At 50.5% G+C, this 16,952-nt stretch overlaps 35 non-coding genes across 35 annotated transcripts; all 35 read right to left on the reverse strand.

Annotated features, from left to right (window-relative positions):
• Positions 1-327: 327 nt before the first annotated feature.
• Positions 328-409, reverse strand: Trnas-cga (transfer RNA serine (anticodon CGA)). Its single transcript has one exon. It is a non-coding gene; the product is annotated as a tRNA-Ser (tRNA).
• A 138-nt stretch (positions 410-547) lies between these two features.
• On the reverse strand, positions 548-620 carry Trnak-uuu (transfer RNA lysine (anticodon UUU)). The gene has a single exon. It is a non-coding gene; the product is annotated as a tRNA-Lys (tRNA).
• Positions 621-974: 354 nt separating this feature from the next.
• On the reverse strand, positions 975-1,056 carry Trnas-aga (transfer RNA serine (anticodon AGA)). Its single transcript has one exon. It is a non-coding gene; the product is annotated as a tRNA-Ser (tRNA).
• A 746-nt stretch (positions 1,057-1,802) lies between these two features.
• Trnas-cga (transfer RNA serine (anticodon CGA)) lies at positions 1,803-1,884 on the reverse strand. The gene has a single exon. It is a non-coding gene; the product is annotated as a tRNA-Ser (tRNA).
• A 138-nt stretch (positions 1,885-2,022) lies between these two features.
• On the reverse strand, positions 2,023-2,095 carry Trnak-uuu (transfer RNA lysine (anticodon UUU)). Its single transcript has one exon. It is a non-coding gene; the product is annotated as a tRNA-Lys (tRNA).
• A 354-nt stretch (positions 2,096-2,449) lies between these two features.
• Trnas-aga (transfer RNA serine (anticodon AGA)) lies at positions 2,450-2,531 on the reverse strand. Its single transcript has one exon. It is a non-coding gene; the product is annotated as a tRNA-Ser (tRNA).
• A 746-nt stretch (positions 2,532-3,277) lies between these two features.
• Positions 3,278-3,359, reverse strand: Trnas-cga (transfer RNA serine (anticodon CGA)). Its single transcript has one exon. It is a non-coding gene; the product is annotated as a tRNA-Ser (tRNA).
• A 138-nt stretch (positions 3,360-3,497) lies between these two features.
• Trnak-uuu (transfer RNA lysine (anticodon UUU)) lies at positions 3,498-3,570 on the reverse strand. The gene has a single exon. It is a non-coding gene; the product is annotated as a tRNA-Lys (tRNA).
• A 354-nt stretch (positions 3,571-3,924) lies between these two features.
• Positions 3,925-4,006, reverse strand: Trnas-aga (transfer RNA serine (anticodon AGA)). The gene has a single exon. It is a non-coding gene; the product is annotated as a tRNA-Ser (tRNA).
• A 746-nt stretch (positions 4,007-4,752) lies between these two features.
• On the reverse strand, positions 4,753-4,834 carry Trnas-cga (transfer RNA serine (anticodon CGA)). Its single transcript has one exon. It is a non-coding gene; the product is annotated as a tRNA-Ser (tRNA).
• Positions 4,835-4,972: 138 nt separating this feature from the next.
• On the reverse strand, positions 4,973-5,045 carry Trnak-uuu (transfer RNA lysine (anticodon UUU)). The gene has a single exon. It is a non-coding gene; the product is annotated as a tRNA-Lys (tRNA).
• Positions 5,046-5,399: 354 nt separating this feature from the next.
• On the reverse strand, positions 5,400-5,481 carry Trnas-aga (transfer RNA serine (anticodon AGA)). Its single transcript has one exon. It is a non-coding gene; the product is annotated as a tRNA-Ser (tRNA).
• A 746-nt stretch (positions 5,482-6,227) lies between these two features.
• Positions 6,228-6,309, reverse strand: Trnas-cga (transfer RNA serine (anticodon CGA)). Its single transcript has one exon. It is a non-coding gene; the product is annotated as a tRNA-Ser (tRNA).
• A 138-nt stretch (positions 6,310-6,447) lies between these two features.
• Trnak-uuu (transfer RNA lysine (anticodon UUU)) lies at positions 6,448-6,520 on the reverse strand. Its single transcript has one exon. It is a non-coding gene; the product is annotated as a tRNA-Lys (tRNA).
• A 354-nt stretch (positions 6,521-6,874) lies between these two features.
• On the reverse strand, positions 6,875-6,956 carry Trnas-aga (transfer RNA serine (anticodon AGA)). Its single transcript has one exon. It is a non-coding gene; the product is annotated as a tRNA-Ser (tRNA).
• Positions 6,957-7,702: 746 nt separating this feature from the next.
• Positions 7,703-7,784, reverse strand: Trnas-cga (transfer RNA serine (anticodon CGA)). The gene has a single exon. It is a non-coding gene; the product is annotated as a tRNA-Ser (tRNA).
• Positions 7,785-7,922: 138 nt separating this feature from the next.
• Positions 7,923-7,995, reverse strand: Trnak-uuu (transfer RNA lysine (anticodon UUU)). The gene has a single exon. It is a non-coding gene; the product is annotated as a tRNA-Lys (tRNA).
• Positions 7,996-8,349: 354 nt separating this feature from the next.
• Positions 8,350-8,431, reverse strand: Trnas-aga (transfer RNA serine (anticodon AGA)). The gene has a single exon. It is a non-coding gene; the product is annotated as a tRNA-Ser (tRNA).
• A 746-nt stretch (positions 8,432-9,177) lies between these two features.
• On the reverse strand, positions 9,178-9,259 carry Trnas-cga (transfer RNA serine (anticodon CGA)). The gene has a single exon. It is a non-coding gene; the product is annotated as a tRNA-Ser (tRNA).
• Positions 9,260-9,397: 138 nt separating this feature from the next.
• Trnak-uuu (transfer RNA lysine (anticodon UUU)) lies at positions 9,398-9,470 on the reverse strand. Its single transcript has one exon. It is a non-coding gene; the product is annotated as a tRNA-Lys (tRNA).
• A 354-nt stretch (positions 9,471-9,824) lies between these two features.
• Positions 9,825-9,906, reverse strand: Trnas-aga (transfer RNA serine (anticodon AGA)). The gene has a single exon. It is a non-coding gene; the product is annotated as a tRNA-Ser (tRNA).
• Positions 9,907-10,652: 746 nt separating this feature from the next.
• On the reverse strand, positions 10,653-10,734 carry Trnas-cga (transfer RNA serine (anticodon CGA)). The gene has a single exon. It is a non-coding gene; the product is annotated as a tRNA-Ser (tRNA).
• Positions 10,735-10,872: 138 nt separating this feature from the next.
• Positions 10,873-10,945, reverse strand: Trnak-uuu (transfer RNA lysine (anticodon UUU)). Its single transcript has one exon. It is a non-coding gene; the product is annotated as a tRNA-Lys (tRNA).
• Positions 10,946-11,299: 354 nt separating this feature from the next.
• Positions 11,300-11,381, reverse strand: Trnas-aga (transfer RNA serine (anticodon AGA)). Its single transcript has one exon. It is a non-coding gene; the product is annotated as a tRNA-Ser (tRNA).
• Positions 11,382-12,127: 746 nt separating this feature from the next.
• On the reverse strand, positions 12,128-12,209 carry Trnas-cga (transfer RNA serine (anticodon CGA)). The gene has a single exon. It is a non-coding gene; the product is annotated as a tRNA-Ser (tRNA).
• Positions 12,210-12,347: 138 nt separating this feature from the next.
• On the reverse strand, positions 12,348-12,420 carry Trnak-uuu (transfer RNA lysine (anticodon UUU)). The gene has a single exon. It is a non-coding gene; the product is annotated as a tRNA-Lys (tRNA).
• Positions 12,421-12,774: 354 nt separating this feature from the next.
• Trnas-aga (transfer RNA serine (anticodon AGA)) lies at positions 12,775-12,856 on the reverse strand. Its single transcript has one exon. It is a non-coding gene; the product is annotated as a tRNA-Ser (tRNA).
• Positions 12,857-13,602: 746 nt separating this feature from the next.
• Trnas-cga (transfer RNA serine (anticodon CGA)) lies at positions 13,603-13,684 on the reverse strand. The gene has a single exon. It is a non-coding gene; the product is annotated as a tRNA-Ser (tRNA).
• A 138-nt stretch (positions 13,685-13,822) lies between these two features.
• Trnak-uuu (transfer RNA lysine (anticodon UUU)) lies at positions 13,823-13,895 on the reverse strand. Its single transcript has one exon. It is a non-coding gene; the product is annotated as a tRNA-Lys (tRNA).
• Positions 13,896-14,249: 354 nt separating this feature from the next.
• Positions 14,250-14,331, reverse strand: Trnas-aga (transfer RNA serine (anticodon AGA)). Its single transcript has one exon. It is a non-coding gene; the product is annotated as a tRNA-Ser (tRNA).
• Positions 14,332-15,077: 746 nt separating this feature from the next.
• Trnas-cga (transfer RNA serine (anticodon CGA)) lies at positions 15,078-15,159 on the reverse strand. The gene has a single exon. It is a non-coding gene; the product is annotated as a tRNA-Ser (tRNA).
• A 138-nt stretch (positions 15,160-15,297) lies between these two features.
• Positions 15,298-15,370, reverse strand: Trnak-uuu (transfer RNA lysine (anticodon UUU)). The gene has a single exon. It is a non-coding gene; the product is annotated as a tRNA-Lys (tRNA).
• A 354-nt stretch (positions 15,371-15,724) lies between these two features.
• Positions 15,725-15,806, reverse strand: Trnas-aga (transfer RNA serine (anticodon AGA)). Its single transcript has one exon. It is a non-coding gene; the product is annotated as a tRNA-Ser (tRNA).
• A 746-nt stretch (positions 15,807-16,552) lies between these two features.
• On the reverse strand, positions 16,553-16,634 carry Trnas-cga (transfer RNA serine (anticodon CGA)). Its single transcript has one exon. It is a non-coding gene; the product is annotated as a tRNA-Ser (tRNA).
• Positions 16,635-16,772: 138 nt separating this feature from the next.
• Positions 16,773-16,845, reverse strand: Trnak-uuu (transfer RNA lysine (anticodon UUU)). Its single transcript has one exon. It is a non-coding gene; the product is annotated as a tRNA-Lys (tRNA).
• Positions 16,846-16,952: the final 107 nt, after the last annotated feature.

Here is a 16,952-nt window from a genome sequence, read left to right on the forward strand (position 1 = left end):
TCGAATGAACTGAATTGCGCTTCTTAGAAAGAAATGAATGCTCGCTGTGTCCAACACTTTCAAGCACACCTGTGTACTCACAAAGACGGCGACGACGCGACAAAATGACGGGGGCGCGTTCGTGGGCCTGCGACTGATTTCTGCAGTACTGGCGTCCTTGCGAGGTGAACCGGTAGCCACAACAGGCAGCGGCCGTCGCGAAACAGTATTCTTAAAGAATAAATTTCCGTCTTGTTGAGAATGGTGTCACTGGTTTGGATCCGCTTTCACCCACGCATGTCACATGTATGCGAAAATTTCTGCTCGTTTTTTTTGCGCAAAATCGCACGCAGCCGGTAGGATTCGAACCTACGCTCCCACAGGGAATCTGATTTCGAGTCAGACGCCTTAACCACTCGGCCACGATTGCCAGTAGCGCAAGACACTCCCGACACATGCAACTGGTACCGTTTAAAGCACTGCAGTGCCAGGAAACGGCGTAGATGCATTCTTGTCTGTAGTGCTTACACCGCTACTACACGTGCTTCTACCAAAGTATTAAAATTTCCGCCCGAACAGGGACTTGAACCCTGGACCCTTAGGTTAAAAGCCTAATGCTCTACCGACTGAGCTATCCGGGCTCACATCACGTGATCACCCCTCCCACTACGCATACTGACACATTGCCTCATGTCCTTTACTGTTGGGTAATCGTTGCGTGGAGCTGTTACTATTCAAACGTCGTCTGACTGCTGTCTATAAACTCATCACGCTAGGCTCGTAACAGGCTATCGAAGAAAGCTGACACACGATGTAAAGTCAAATTGCAGCAGTTTGTACGTCTCATATATTACAGCAGAGGAGCTACGTGTTTTGTCGACACTCACTGGACAATTGTAAATTTTACAAGCGTCTCGAATGCAGTGTTTCCCACGTATTCGCTCATTTCACGGTTCCGTTGGAGATGTTCTCCACCTCTTGACACAAAAAAGAAACGCAGTCGGTAGGACTCGAACCTACGCTCCCAGAGGGAATCTGATTTCTAGTCAGACGCCTTAACCACTCGGCCACGACTGCCGGTCGCAGAGGCGTGGTCTCGACAAGTGCAACTGCTCCTTTGCAAGCAATCTGATGGCAGAACACGATATGGCCTCACTCGTTTCTGTAGCGCTTTCGTTGCCAGCACATTGGCCGTTACGACAGTGTATTAATTTTCGCCTGGACGGGGGCTTGAACCCGGGACCCTTTGGTTGAAGGGTCAGCGCTCTACCGACTGGGCTATCCGGTCCCTCAGCCGAGCGTTGTAGTACATGCTGCATGGTGTGCGAGTGATTCGCGTGTCATTATTCCTGGCTTATGGCTCCAATGGCGACTTCACCGACTTCCCACTGACGCACCGCTGACGCTAGTTTTGTGTCGTCTTAAACGATGGCCATACTTGCAAGCAGCTGCGAGATCTTAAGAAAAGAAACGCTGCACCACTGCTTTTGCCACACTCGAATGAACTGAATTGCGCTTCTTAGAAAGAAATGAATGCTCGCTGTGTCCAACACTTTCAAGCACACCTGTGTACTCACAAAGACGGCGACGACGCGACAAAATGACGGGGGCGCGTTCGTGGGCCTGCGACTGATTTCTGCAGTACTGGCGTCCTTGCGAGGTGAACCGGTAGCCACAACAGGCAGCGGCCGTCGCGAAACAGTATTCTTAAAGAATAAATTTCCGTCTTGTTGAGAATGGTGTCACTGGTTTGGATCCGCTTTCACCCACGCATGTCACATGTATGCGAAAATTTCTGCTCGTTTTTTTTGCGCAAAATCGCACGCAGCCGGTAGGATTCGAACCTACGCTCCCACAGGGAATCTGATTTCGAGTCAGACGCCTTAACCACTCGGCCACGATTGCCAGTAGCGCAAGACCCTCCCGACACATGCAACTGGTACCGTTTAAAGCACTGCAGTGCCAGGAAACGGCGTAGATGCATTCTTGTCTGTAGTGCTTACACCGCTACTACACGTGCTTCTACCAAAGTATTAAAATTTCCGCCCGAACAGGGACTTGAACCCTGGACCCTTAGGTTAAAAGCCTAATGCTCTACCGACTGAGCTATCCGGGCTCACATCACGTGATCACCCCTCCCACTACGCATACTGACACATTGCCTCATGTCCTTTACTGTTGGGTAATCGTTGCGTGGAGCTGTTACTATTCAAACGTCGTCTGACTGCTGTCTATAAACTCATCACGCTAGGCTCGTAACAGGCTATCGAAGAAAGCTGACACACGATGTAAAGTCAAATTGCAGCAGTTTGTACGTCTCATATATTACAGCAGAGGAGCTACGTGTTTTGTCGACACTCACTGGACAATTGTAAATTTTACAAGCGTCTCGAATGCAGTGTTTCCCACGTATTCGCTCATTTCACGGTTCCGTTGGAGATGTTCTCCACCTCTTGACACAAAAAAGAAACGCAGTCGGTAGGACTCGAACCTACGCTCCCAGAGGGAATCTGATTTCTAGTCAGACGCCTTAACCACTCGGCCACGACTGCCGGTCGCAGAGGCGTGGTCTCGACAAGTGCAACTGCTCCTTTGCAAGCAATCTGATGGCAGAACACGATATGGCCTCACTCGTTTCTGTAGCGCTTTCGTTGCCAGCACATTGGCCGTTACGACAGTGTATTAATTTTCGCCTGGACGGGGGCTTGAACCCGGGACCCTTTGGTTGAAGGTACAGCGCTCTACCGACTGGGCTATCCGGTCCCTCAGCCGAGCGTTGTAGTACATGCTGCATGGTGTGCGAGTGATTCGCGTGTCATTATTCCTGGCTTATGGCTCCAATGGCGACTTCACCGACTTCCCACTGACGCACCGCTGACGCTAGTTTTGTGTCGTCTTAAACGATGGCCATACTTGCAAGCAGCTGCGAGATCTTAAGAAAAGAAACGCTGCACCACTGCTTTTGCCACACTCGAATGAACTGAATTGCGCTTCTTAGAAAGAAATGAATGCTCGCTGTGTCCAACACTTTCAAGCACACCTGTGTACTCACAAAGACGGCGACGACGCGACAAAATGACGGGGGCGCGTTCGTGGGCCTGCGACTGATTTCTGCAGTACTGGCGTCCTTGCGAGGTGAACCGGTAGCCACAACAGGCAGCGGCCGTCGCGAAACAGTATTCTTAAAGAATAAATTTCCGTCTTGTTGAGAATGGTGTCACTGGTTTGGATCCGCTTTCACCCACGCATGTCACATGTATGCGAAAATTTCTGCTCGTTTTTTTTGCGCAAAATCGCACGCAGCCGGTAGGATTCGAACCTACGCTCCCACAGGGAATCTGATTTCGAGTCAGACGCCTTAACCACTCGGCCACGATTGCCAGTAGCGCAAGACCCTCCCGACACATGCAACTGGTACCGTTTAAAGCACTGCAGTGCCAGGAAACGGCGTAGATGCATTCTTGTCTGTAGTGCTTACACCGCTACTACACGTGCTTCTACCAAAGTATTAAAATTTCCGCCCGAACAGGGACTTGAACCCTGGACCCTTAGGTTAAAAGCCTAATGCTCTACCGACTGAGCTATCCGGGCTCACATCACGTGATCACCCCTCCCACTACGCATACTGACACATTGCCTCATGTCCTTTACTGTTGGGTAATCGTTGCGTGGAGCTGTTACTATTCAAACGTCGTCTGACTGCTGTCTATAAACTCATCACGCTAGGCTCGTAACAGGCTATCGAAGAAAGCTGACACACGATGTAAAGTCAAATTGCAGCAGTTTGTACGTCTCATATATTACAGCAGAGGAGCTACGTGTTTTGTCGACACTCACTGGACAATTGTAAATTTTACAAGCGTCTCGAATGCAGTGTTTCCCACGTATTCGCTCATTTCACGGTTCCGTTGGAGATGTTCTCCACCTCTTGACACAAAAAAGAAACGCAGTCGGTAGGACTCGAACCTACGCTCCCAGAGGGAATCTGATTTCTAGTCAGACGCCTTAACCACTCGGCCACGACTGCCGGTCGCAGAGGCGTGGTCTCGACAAGTGCAACTGCTCCTTTGCAAGCAATCTGATGGCAGAACACGATATGGCCTCACTCGTTTCTGTAGCGCTTTCGTTGCCAGCACATTGGCCGTTACGACAGTGTATTAATTTTCGCCTGGACGGGGGCTTGAACCCGGGACCCTTTGGTTGAAGGTTCAGCGCTCTACCGACTGGGCTATCCGGTCCCTCAGCCGAGCGTTGTAGTACATGCTGCATGGTGTGCGAGTGATTCGCGTGTCATTATTCCTGGCTTATGGCTCCAATGGCGACTTCACCGACTTCCCACTGACGCACCGCTGACGCTAGTTTTGTGTCGTCTTAAACGATGGCCATACTTGCAAGCAGCTGCGAGATCTTAAGAAAAGAAACGCTGCACCACTGCTTTTGCCACACTCGAATGAACTGAATTGCGCTTCTTAGAAAGAAATGAATGCTCGCTGTGTCCAACACTTTCAAGCACACCTGTGTACTCACAAAGACGGCGACGACGCGACAAAATGACGGGGGCGCGTTCGTGGGCCTGCGACTGATTTCTGCAGTACTGGCGTCCTTGCGAGGTGAACCGGTAGCCACAACAGGCAGCGGCCGTCGCGAAACAGTATTCTTAAAGAATAAATTTCCGTCTTGTTGAGAATGGTGTCACTGGTTTGGATCCGCTTTCACCCACGCATGTCACATGTATGCGAAAATTTCTGCTCGTTTTTTTTGCGCAAAATCGCACGCAGCCGGTAGGATTCGAACCTACGCTCCCACAGGGAATCTGATTTCGAGTCAGACGCCTTAACCACTCGGCCACGATTGCCAGTAGCGCAAGACCCTCCCGACACATGCAACTGGTACCGTTTAAAGCACTGCAGTGCCAGGAAACGGCGTAGATGCATTCTTGTCTGTAGTGCTTACACCGCTACTACACGTGCTTCTACCAAAGTATTAAAATTTCCGCCCGAACAGGGACTTGAACCCTGGACCCTTAGGTTAAAAGCCTAATGCTCTACCGACTGAGCTATCCGGGCTCACATCACGTGATCACCCCTCCCACTACGCATACTGACACATTGCCTCATGTCCTTTACTGTTGGGTAATCGTTGCGTGGAGCTGTTACTATTCAAACGTCGTCTGACTGCTGTCTATAAACTCATCACGCTAGGCTCGTAACAGGCTATCGAAGAAAGCTGACACACGATGTAAAGTCAAATTGCAGCAGTTTGTACGTCTCATATATTACAGCAGAGGAGCTACGTGTTTTGTCGACACTCACTGGACAATTGTAAATTTTACAAGCGTCTCGAATGCAGTGTTTCCCACGTATTCGCTCATTTCACGGTTCCGTTGGAGATGTTCTCCACCTCTTGACACAAAAAAGAAACGCAGTCGGTAGGACTCGAACCTACGCTCCCAGAGGGAATCTGATTTCTAGTCAGACGCCTTAACCACTCGGCCACGACTGCCGGTCGCAGAGGCGTGGTCTCGACAAGTGCAACTGCTCCTTTGCAAGCAATCTGATGGCAGAACACGATATGGCCTCACTCGTTTCTGTAGCGCTTTCGTTGCCAGCACATTGGCCGTTACGACAGTGTATTAATTTTCGCCTGGACGGGGGCTTGAACCCGGGACCCTTTGGTTGAAGGTACAGCGCTCTACCGACTGGGCTATCCGGTCCCTCAGCCGAGCGTTGTAGTACATGCTGCATGGTGTGCGAGTGATTCGCGTGTCATTATTCCTGGCTTATGGCTCCAATGGCGACTTCACCGACTTCCCACTGACGCACCGCTGACGCTAGTTTTGTGTCGTCTTAAACGATGGCCATACTTGCAAGCAGCTGCGAGATCTTAAGAAAAGAAACGCTGCACCACTGCTTTTGCCACACTCGAATGAACTGAATTGCGCTTCTTAGAAAGAAATGAATGCTCGCTGTGTCCAACACTTTCAAGCACACCTGTGTACTCACAAAGACGGCGACGACGCGACAAAATGACGGGGGCGCGTTCGTGGGCCTGCGACTGATTTCTGCAGTACTGGCGTCCTTGCGAGGTGAACCGGTAGCCACAACAGGCAGCGGCCGTCGCGAAACAGTATTCTTAAAGAATAAATTTCCGTCTTGTTGAGAATGGTGTCACTGGTTTGGATCCGCTTTCACCCACGCATGTCACATGTATGCGAAAATTTCTGCTCGTTTTTTTTGCGCAAAATCGCACGCAGCCGGTAGGATTCGAACCTACGCTCCCACAGGGAATCTGATTTCGAGTCAGACGCCTTAACCACTCGGCCACGATTGCCAGTAGCGCAAGACCCTCCCGACACATGCAACTGGTACCGTTTAAAGCACTGCAGTGCCAGGAAACGGCGTAGATGCATTCTTGTCTGTAGTGCTTACACCGCTACTACACGTGCTTCTACCAAAGTATTAAAATTTCCGCCCGAACAGGGACTTGAACCCTGGACCCTTAGGTTAAAAGCCTAATGCTCTACCGACTGAGCTATCCGGGCTCACATCACGTGATCACCCCTCCCACTACGCATACTGACACATTGCCTCATGTCCTTTACTGTTGGGTAATCGTTGCGTGGAGCTGTTACTATTCAAACGTCGTCTGACTGCTGTCTATAAACTCATCACGCTAGGCTCGTAACAGGCTATCGAAGAAAGCTGACACACGATGTAAAGTCAAATTGCAGCAGTTTGTACGTCTCATATATTACAGCAGAGGAGCTACGTGTTTTGTCGACACTCACTGGACAATTGTAAATTTTACAAGCGTCTCGAATGCAGTGTTTCCCACGTATTCGCTCATTTCACGGTTCCGTTGGAGATGTTCTCCACCTCTTGACACAAAAAAGAAACGCAGTCGGTAGGACTCGAACCTACGCTCCCACAGGGAATCTGATTTCTAGTCAGACGCCTTAACCACTCGGCCACGACTGCCGGTCGCAGAGGCGTGGTCTCGACAAGTGCAACTGCTCCTTTGCAAGCAATCTGATGGCAGAACACGATATGGCCTCACTCGTTTCTGTAGCGCTTTCGTTGCCAGCACATTGGCCGTTACGACAGTGTATTAATTTTCGCCTGGACGGGGGCTTGAACCCGGGACCCTTTGGTTGAAGGTACAGCGCTCTACCGACTGGGCTATCCGGTCCCTCAGCCGAGCGTTGTAGTACATGCTGCATGGTGTGCGAGTGATTCGCGTGTCATTATTCCTGGCTTATGGCTCCAATGGCGACTTCACCGACTTCCCACTGACGCACCGCTGACGCTAGTTTTGTGTCGTCTTAAACGATGGCCATACTTGCAAGCAGCTGCGAGATCTTAAGAAAAGAAACGCTGCACCACTGCTTTTGCCACACTCGAATGAACTGAATTGCGCTTCTTAGAAAGAAATGAATGCTCGCTGTGTCCAACACTTTCAAGCACACCTGTGTACTCACAAAGACGGCGACGACGCGACAAAATGACGGGGGCGCGTTCGTGGGCCTGCGACTGATTTCTGCAGTACTGGCGTCCTTGCGAGGTGAACCGGTAGCCACAACAGGCAGCGGCCGTCGCGAAACAGTATTCTTAAAGAATAAATTTCCGTCTTGTTGAGAATGGTGTCACTGGTTTGGATCCGCTTTCACCCACGCATGTCACATGTATGCGAAAATTTCTGCTCGTTTTTTTTGCGCAAAATCGCACGCAGCCGGTAGGATTCGAACCTACGCTCCCACAGGGAATCTGATTTCGAGTCAGACGCCTTAACCACTCGGCCACGATTGCCAGTAGCGCAAGACCCTCCCGACACATGCAACTGGTACCGTTTAAAGCACTGCAGTGCCAGGAAACGGCGTAGATGCATTCTTGTCTGTAGTGCTTACACCGCTACTACACGTGCTTCTACCAAAGTATTAAAATTTCCGCCCGAACAGGGACTTGAACCCTGGACCCTTAGGTTAAAAGCCTAATGCTCTACCGACTGAGCTATCCGGGCTCACATCACGTGATCACCCCTCCCACTACGCATACTGACACATTGCCTCATGTCCTTTACTGTTGGGTAATCGTTGCGTGGAGCTGTTACTATTCAAACGTCGTCTGACTGCTGTCTATAAACTCATCACGCTAGGCTCGTAACAGGCTATCGAAGAAAGCTGACACACGATGTAAAGTCAAATTGCAGCAGTTTGTACGTCTCATATATTACAGCAGAGGAGCTACGTGTTTTGTCGACACTCACTGGACAATTGTAAATTTTACAAGCGTCTCGAATGCAGTGTTTCCCACGTATTCGCTCATTTCACGGTTCCGTTGGAGATGTTCTCCACCTCTTGACACAAAAAAGAAACGCAGTCGGTAGGACTCGAACCTACGCTCCCAGAGGGAATCTGATTTCTAGTCAGACGCCTTAACCACTCGGCCACGACTGCCGGTCGCAGAGGCGTGGTCTCGACAAGTGCAACTGCTCCTTTGCAAGCAATCTGATGGCAGAACACGATATGGCCTCACTCGTTTCTGTAGCGCTTTCGTTGCCAGCACATTGGCCGTTACGACAGTGTATTAATTTTCGCCTGGACGGGGGCTTGAACCCGGGACCCTTTGGTTGAAGGTACAGCGCTCTACCGACTGGGCTATCCGGTCCCTCAGCCGAGCGTTGTAGTACATGCTGCATGGTGTGCGAGTGATTCGCGTGTCATTATTCCTGGCTTATGGCTCCAATGGCGACTTCACCGACTTCCCACTGACGCACCGCTGACGCTAGTTTTGTGTCGTCTTAAACGATGGCCATACTTGCAAGCAGCTGCGAGATCTTAAGAAAAGAAACGCTGCACCACTGCTTTTGCCACACTCGAATGAACTGAATTGCGCTTCTTAGAAAGAAATGAATGCTCGCTGTGTCCAACACTTTCAAGCACACCTGTGTACTCACAAAGACGGCGACGACGCGACAAAATGACGGGGGCGCGTTCGTGGGCCTGCGACTGATTTCTGCAGTACTGGCGTCCTTGCGAGGTGAACCGGTAGCCACAACAGGCAGCGGCCGTCGCGAAACAGTATTCTTAAAGAATAAATTTCCGTCTTGTTGAGAATGGTGTCACTGGTTTGGATCCGCTTTCACCCACGCATGTCACATGTATGCGAAAATTTCTGCTCGTTTTTTTTGCGCAAAATCGCACGCAGCCGGTAGGATTCGAACCTACGCTCCCACAGGGAATCTGATTTCGAGTCAGACGCCTTAACCACTCGGCCACGATTGCCAGTAGCGCAAGACCCTCCCGACACATGCAACTGGTACCGTTTAAAGCACTGCAGTGCCAGGAAACGGCGTAGATGCATTCTTGTCTGTAGTGCTTACACCGCTACTACACGTGCTTCTACCAAAGTATTAAAATTTCCGCCCGAACAGGGACTTGAACCCTGGACCCTTAGGTTAAAAGCCTAATGCTCTACCGACTGAGCTATCCGGGCTCACATCACGTGATCACCCCTCCCACTACGCATACTGACACATTGCCTCATGTCCTTTACTGTTGGGTAATCGTTGCGTGGAGCTGTTACTATTCAAACGTCGTCTGACTGCTGTCTATAAACTCATCACGCTAGGCTCGTAACAGGCTATCGAAGAAAGCTGACACACGATGTAAAGTCAAATTGCAGCAGTTTGTACGTCTCATATATTACAGCAGAGGAGCTACGTGTTTTGTCGACACTCACTGGACAATTGTAAATTTTACAAGCGTCTCGAATGCAGTGTTTCCCACGTATTCGCTCATTTCACGGTTCCGTTGGAGATGTTCTCCACCTCTTGACACAAAAAAGAAACGCAGTCGGTAGGACTCGAACCTACGCTCCCAGAGGGAATCTGATTTCTAGTCAGACGCCTTAACCACTCGGCCACGACTGCCGGTCGCAGAGGCGTGGTCTCGACAAGTGCAACTGCTCCTTTGCAAGCAATCTGATGGCAGAACACGATATGGCCTCACTCGTTTCTGTAGCGCTTTCGTTGCCAGCACATTGGCCGTTACGACAGTGTATTAATTTTCGCCTGGACGGGGGCTTGAACCCGGGACCCTTTGGTTGAAGGTACAGCGCTCTACCGACTGGGCTATCCGGTCCCTCAGCCGAGCGTTGTAGTACATGCTGCATGGTGTGCGAGTGATTCGCGTGTCATTATTCCTGGCTTATGGCTCCAATGGCGACTTCACCGACTTCCCACTGACGCACCGCTGACGCTAGTTTTGTGTCGTCTTAAACGATGGCCATACTTGCAAGCAGCTGCGAGATCTTAAGAAAAGAAACGCTGCACCACTGCTTTTGCCACACTCGAATGAACTGAATTGCGCTTCTTAGAAAGAAATGAATGCTCGCTGTGTCCAACACTTTCAAGCACACCTGTGTACTCACAAAGACGGCGACGACGCGACAAAATGACGGGGGCGCGTTCGTGGGCCTGCGACTGATTTCTGCAGTACTGGCGTCCTTGCGAGGTGAACCGGTAGCCACAACAGGCAGCGGCCGTCGCGAAACAGTATTCTTAAAGAATAAATTTCCGTCTTGTTGAGAATGGTGTCACTGGTTTGGATCCGCTTTCACCCACGCATGTCACATGTATGCGAAAATTTCTGCTCGTTTTTTTTGCGCAAAATCGCACGCAGCCGGTAGGATTCGAACCTACGCTCCCACAGGGAATCTGATTTCGAGTCAGACGCCTTAACCACTCGGCCACGATTGCCAGTAGCGCAAGACCCTCCCGACACATGCAACTGGTACCGTTTAAAGCACTGCAGTGCCAGGAAACGGCGTAGATGCATTCTTGTCTGTAGTGCTTACACCGCTACTACACGTGCTTCTACCAAAGTATTAAAATTTCCGCCCGAACAGGGACTTGAACCCTGGACCCTTAGGTTAAAAGCCTAATGCTCTACCGACTGAGCTATCCGGGCTCACATCACGTGATCACCCCTCCCACTACGCATACTGACACATTGCCTCATGTCCTTTACTGTTGGGTAATCGTTGCGTGGAGCTGTTACTATTCAAACGTCGTCTGACTGCTGTCTATAAACTCATCACGCTAGGCTCGTAACAGGCTATCGAAGAAAGCTGACACACGATGTAAAGTCAAATTGCAGCAGTTTGTACGTCTCATATATTACAGCAGAGGAGCTACGTGTTTTGTCGACACTCACTGGACAATTGTAAATTTTACAAGCGTCTCGAATGCAGTGTTTCCCACGTATTCGCTCATTTCACGGTTCCGTTGGAGATGTTCTCCACCTCTTGACACAAAAAAGAAACGCAGTCGGTAGGACTCGAACCTACGCTCCCACAGGGAATCTGATTTCTAGTCAGACGCCTTAACCACTCGGCCACGACTGCCGGTCGCAGAGGCGTGGTCTCGACAAGTGCAACTGCTCCTTTGCAAGCAATCTGATGGCAGAACACGATATGGCCTCACTCGTTTCTGTAGCGCTTTCGTTGCCAGCACATTGGCCGTTACGACAGTGTATTAATTTTCGCCTGGACGGGGGCTTGAACCCGGGACCCTTTGGTTGAAGGTACAGCGCTCTACCGACTGGGCTATCCGGTCCCTCAGCCGAGCGTTGTAGTACATGCTGCATGGTGTGCGAGTGATTCGCGTGTCATTATTCCTGGCTTATGGCTCCAATGGCGACTTCACCGACTTCCCACTGACGCACCGCTGACGCTAGTTTTGTGTCGTCTTAAACGATGGCCATACTTGCAAGCAGCTGCGAGATCTTAAGAAAAGAAACGCTGCACCACTGCTTTTGCCACACTCGAATGAACTGAATTGCGCTTCTTAGAAAGAAATGAATGCTCGCTGTGTCCAACACTTTCAAGCACACCTGTGTACTCACAAAGACGGCGACGACGCGACAAAATGACGGGGGCGCGTTCGTGGGCCTGCGACTGATTTCTGCAGTACTGGCGTCCTTGCGAGGTGAACCGGTAGCCACAACAGGCAGCGGCCGTCGCGAAACAGTATTCTTAAAGAATAAATTTCCGTCTTGTTGAGAATGGTGTCACTGGTTTGGATCCGCTTTCACCCACGCATGTCACATGTATGCGAAAATTTCTGCTCGTTTTTTTTGCGCAAAATCGCACGCAGCCGGTAGGATTCGAACCTACGCTCCCACAGGGAATCTGATTTCGAGTCAGACGCCTTAACCACTCGGCCACGATTGCCAGTAGCGCAAGACCCTCCCGACACATGCAACTGGTACCGTTTAAAGCACTGCAGTGCCAGGAAACGGCGTAGATGCATTCTTGTCTGTAGTGCTTACACCGCTACTACACGTGCTTCTACCAAAGTATTAAAATTTCCGCCCGAACAGGGACTTGAACCCTGGACCCTTAGGTTAAAAGCCTAATGCTCTACCGACTGAGCTATCCGGGCTCACATCACGTGATCACCCCTCCCACTACGCATACTGACACATTGCCTCATGTCCTTTACTGTTGGGTAATCGTTGCGTGGAGCTGTTACTATTCAAACGTCGTCTGACTGCTGTCTATAAACTCATCACGCTAGGCTCGTAACAGGCTATCGAAGAAAGCTGACACACGATGTAAAGTCAAATTGCAGCAGTTTGTACGTCTCATATATTACAGCAGAGGAGCTACGTGTTTTGTCGACACTCACTGGACAATTGTAAATTTTACAAGCGTCTCGAATGCAGTGTTTCCCACGTATTCGCTCATTTCACGGTTCCGTTGGAGATGTTCTCCACCTCTTGACACAAAAAAGAAACGCAGTCGGTAGGACTCGAACCTACGCTCCCAGAGGGAATCTGATTTCTAGTCAGACGCCTTAACCACTCGGCCACGACTGCCGGTCGCAGAGGCGTGGTCTCGACAAGTGCAACTGCTCCTTTGCAAGCAATCTGATGGCAGAACACGATATGGCCTCACTCGTTTCTGTAGCGCTTTCGTTGCCAGCACATTGGCCGTTACGACAGTGTATTAATTTTCGCCTGGACGGGGGCTTGAACCCGGGACCCTTTGGTTGAAGGTACAGCGCTCTACCGACTGGGCTATCCGGTCCCTCAGCCGAGCGTTGTAGTACATGCTGCATGGTGTGCGAGTGATTCGCGTGTCATTATTCCTGGCTTATGGCTCCAATGGCGACTTCACCGACTTCCCACTGACGCACCGCTGACGCTAGTTTTGTGTCGTCTTAAACGATGGCCATACTTGCAAGCAGCTGCGAGATCTTAAGAAAAGAAACGCTGCACCACTGCTTTTGCCACACTCGAATGAACTGAATTGCGCTTCTTAGAAAGAAATGAATGCTCGCTGTGTCCAACACTTTCAAGCACACCTGTGTACTCACAAAGACGGCGACGACGCGACAAAATGACGGGGGCGCGTTCGTGGGCCTGCGACTGATTTCTGCAGTACTGGCGTCCTTGCGAGGTGAACCGGTAGCCACAACAGGCAGCGGCCGTCGCGAAACAGTATTCTTAAAGAATAAATTTCCGTCTTGTTGAGAATGGTGTCACTGGTTTGGATCCGCTTTCACCCACGCATGTCACATGTATGCGAAAATTTCTGCTCGTTTTTTTTGCGCAAAATCGCACGCAGCCGGTAGGATTCGAACCTACGCTCCCACAGGGAATCTGATTTCGAGTCAGACGCCTTAACCACTCGGCCACGATTGCCAGTAGCGCAAGACCCTCCCGACACATGCAACTGGTACCGTTTAAAGCACTGCAGTGCCAGGAAACGGCGTAGATGCATTCTTGTCTGTAGTGCTTACACCGCTACTACACGTGCTTCTACCAAAGTATTAAAATTTCCGCCCGAACAGGGACTTGAACCCTGGACCCTTAGGTTAAAAGCCTAATGCTCTACCGACTGAGCTATCCGGGCTCACATCACGTGATCACCCCTCCCACTACGCATACTGACACATTGCCTCATGTCCTTTACTGTTGGGTAATCGTTGCGTGGAGCTGTTACTATTCAAACGTCGTCTGACTGCTGTCTATAAACTCATCACGCTAGGCTCGTAACAGGCTATCGAAGAAAGCTGACACACGATGTAAAGTCAAATTGCAGCAGTTTGTACGTCTCATATATTACAGCAGAGGAGCTACGTGTTTTGTCGACACTCACTGGACAATTGTAAATTTTACAAGCGTCTCGAATGCAGTGTTTCCCACGTATTCGCTCATTTCACGGTTCCGTTGGAGATGTTCTCCACCTCTTGACACAAAAAAGAAACGCAGTCGGTAGGACTCGAACCTACGCTCCCAGAGGGAATCTGATTTCTAGTCAGACGCCTTAACCACTCGGCCACGACTGCCGGTCGCAGAGGCGTGGTCTCGACAAGTGCAACTGCTCCTTTGCAAGCAATCTGATGGCAGAACACGATATGGCCTCACTCGTTTCTGTAGCGCTTTCGTTGCCAGCACATTGGCCGTTACGACAGTGTATTAATTTTCGCCTGGACGGGGGCTTGAACCCGGGACCCTTTGGTTGAAGGTACAGCGCTCTACCGACTGGGCTATCCGGTCCCTCAGCCGAGCGTTGTAGTACATGCTGCATGGTGTGCGAGTGATTCGCGTGTCATTATTCCTGGCTTATGGCTCCAATGGCGACTTCACCGACTTCCCACTGACGCACCGCTGACGCTAGTTTTGTGTCGTCTTAAACGATGGCCATACTTGCAAGCAGCTGCGAGATCTTAAGAAAAGAAACGCTGCACCACTGCTTTTGCCACACTCGAATGAACTGAATTGCGCTTCTTAGAAAGAAATGAATGCTCGCTGTGTCCAACACTTTCAAGCACACCTGTGTACTCACAAAGACGGCGACGACGCGACAAAATGACGGGGGCGCGTTCGTGGGCCTGCGACTGATTTCTGCAGTACTGGCGTCCTTGCGAGGTGAACCGGTAGCCACAACAGGCAGCGGCCGTCGCGAAACAGTATTCTTAAAGAATAAATTTCCGTCTTGTTGAGAATGGTGTCACTGGTTTGGATCCGCTTTCACCCACGCATGTCACATGTATGCGAAAATTTCTGCTCGTTTTTTTTGCGCAAAATCGCACGCAGCCGGTAGGATTCGAACCTACGCTCCCACAGGGAATCTGATTTCGAGTCAGACGCCTTAACCACTCGGCCACGATTGCCAGTAGCGCAAGACCCTCCCGACACATGCAACTGGTACCGTTTAAAGCACTGCAGTGCCAGGAAACGGCGTAGATGCATTCTTGTCTGTAGTGCTTACACCGCTACTACACGTGCTTCTACCAAAGTATTAAAATTTCCGCCCGAACAGGGACTTGAACCCTGGACCCTTAGGTTAAAAGCCTAATGCTCTACCGACTGAGCTATCCGGGCTCACATCACGTGATCACCCCTCCCACTACGCATACTGACACATTGCCTCATGTCCTTTACTGTTGGGTAATCGTTGCGTGGAGCTGTTACTATTCAAACGTCGTCTGACTGCTGTCTATAAACTCATCACGCTAGGCTCGTAACAGGCTATCGAAGAAAGCTGACACACGATGTAAAGTCAAATTGCAGCAGTTTGTACGTCTCATATATTACAGCAGAGGAGCTACGTGTTTTGTCGACACTCACTGGACAATTGTAAATTTTACAAGCGTCTCGAATGCAGTGTTTCCCACGTATTCGCTCATTTCACGGTTCCGTTGGAGATGTTCTCCACCTCTTGACACAAAAAAGAAACGCAGTCGGTAGGACTCGAACCTACGCTCCCAGAGGGAATCTGATTTCTAGTCAGACGCCTTAACCACTCGGCCACGACTGCCGGTCGCAGAGGCGTGGTCTCGACAAGTGCAACTGCTCCTTTGCAAGCAATCTGATGGCAGAACACGATATGGCCTCACTCGTTTCTGTAGCGCTTTCGTTGCCAGCACATTGGCCGTTACGACAGTGTATTAATTTTCGCCTGGACGGGGGCTTGAACCCGGGACCCTTTGGTTGAAGGTACAGCGCTCTACCGACTGGGCTATCCGGTCCCTCAGCCGAGCGTTGTAGTACATGCTGCATGGTGTGCGAGTGATTCGCGTGTCATTATTCCTGGCTTATGGCTCCAATGGCGACTTCACCGACTTCCCACTGACGCACCGCTGACGCTAGTTTTGTGTCGTCTTAAACGATGGCCATACTTGCAAGCAGCTGCGAGATCTTAAGAAAAGAAACGCTGCACCACTGCTTTTGCCACACTCGAATGAACTGAATTGCGCTTCTTAGAAAGAAATGAATGCTCGCTGTGTCCAACACTTTCAAGCACACCTGTGTACTCACAAAGACGGCGACGACGCGACAAAATGACGGGGGCGCGTTCGTGGGCCTGCGACTGATTTCTGCAGTACTGGCGTCCTTGCGAGGTGAACCGGTAGCCACAACAGGCAGCGGCCGTCGCGAAACAGTATTCTTAAAGAATAAATTTCCGTCTTGTTGAGAATGGTGTCACTGGTTTGGATCCGCTTTCACCCACGCATGTCACATGTATGCGAAAATTTCTGCTCGTTTTTTTTGCGCAAAATCGCACGCAGCCGGTAGGATTCGAACCTACGCTCCCACAGGGAATCTGATTTCGAGTCAGACGCCTTAACCACTCGGCCACGATTGCCAGTAGCGCAAGACCCTCCCGACACATGCAACTGGTACCGTTTAAAGCACTGCAGTGCCAGGAAACGGCGTAGATGCATTCTTGTCTGTAGTGCTTACACCGCTACTACACGTGCTTCTACCAAAGTATTAAAATTTCCGCCCGAACAGGGACTTGAACCCTGGACCCTTAGGTTAAAAGCCTAATGCTCTACCGACTGAGCTATCCGGGCTCACATCACGTGATCACCCCTCCCACTACGCATACTGACACATTGCCTCATGTCCTTTACTGTTGGGTAATCGTTGCGTGGAGCTGTTACTATTCAAACGTCGTCTG

This window comes from Schistocerca serialis, unplaced genomic scaffold (assembly GCF_023864345.2).
Source record: "Schistocerca serialis cubense isolate TAMUIC-IGC-003099 unplaced genomic scaffold, iqSchSeri2.2 HiC_scaffold_713, whole genome shotgun sequence".
Taxonomy (NCBI): domain Eukaryota; kingdom Metazoa; phylum Arthropoda; class Insecta; order Orthoptera; family Acrididae; genus Schistocerca; species Schistocerca serialis.